This window comes from Elephantulus edwardii, unplaced genomic scaffold (genome assembly GCF_000299155.1).
Source record: "Elephantulus edwardii isolate Elephantulus edwardi_28Jun2011 unplaced genomic scaffold, EleEdw1.0 scaffold00028, whole genome shotgun sequence".
Taxonomy (NCBI): Eukaryota; Metazoa; Chordata; class Mammalia; order Macroscelidea; family Macroscelididae; genus Elephantulus; species Elephantulus edwardii.
In genome coordinates this window covers 18,289,777-18,290,665 of record NW_006399778.1, presented here as the reverse complement: position 1 = coordinate 18,290,665, position 889 = coordinate 18,289,777, and positions in this window count along the sequence as shown.

Genomic DNA, 889 nt, shown 5'->3' with positions numbered 1-889 from the left:
GCCCTGGGTCCCCAACACCAGTCACACTCCACAACCTCAGAGCCCAGGAGGGAAGAAAAGGAAGGCCAGCCAGGGTCTCCACAGGCAGAGCCCTTGCACTGCCCATGAATATGGGAGGCTAGGCAGGCGAGGCAAGGGTGGCACCTCCGAATTAGGTCCACACCTTGGCACTCTTCGCAATAGGCCTGGCTCCCTGGCTCCCTCACCCTCACCAGGAGCCAAATAGCCAGGAAGTCCTGGCCTTAACCAAGAGGAAGAGGATTGCCCCCAGGTCCCCTGGCTAGAGAACAGTGTGAAAGAAAAGACTCTGACTAGCGCAGTGGTTCAGAAGCTCTGGTGGCTTAGTGGTAAGGAAATATGCTTGCACACAGTTCAAATCCACCAGCTGTTCCCTGGGAGAAAGGTGGACAGTCTCCTCTTGGGCGATTTAGTGCCTCTGAAAACCTGCAGAAGGGTCAGTGATGAGTCAGTTCTGACTCAAAGGTATGTAACAATGGGGTGTCCAGGGCCTGCTGGTGACTAACTGAATGTGGAATAGCCCCATGGGATGAGTGACCCCAGCCCCAGGTAGAGAGGACCACAGCTCCTGGCGGCTGGCCACAACATAGGGCTCATTTTTTAAAAAATAATTTTTTTAATTTATTTTGTTATTTTTTTTTTATGTGTGTACTGTCAAATTGGATCTGACTGGTACAGGAGGCAATTGTTCCTCTTTCTTCAGCAGAGCATCTGGTGGATTTGAACCATGCACCTCTGGGATTGCAGTGCAGTTTCCTGCCACTAGGCCACCAGAGCTCGCCATAGGGCTCATTTTTAGCAGCCTTGCAAGAATGCCAGTCAACATTCCCAGGATCAGGTGGACAGTGCCCAAGCTAGGAATATTTCCCAC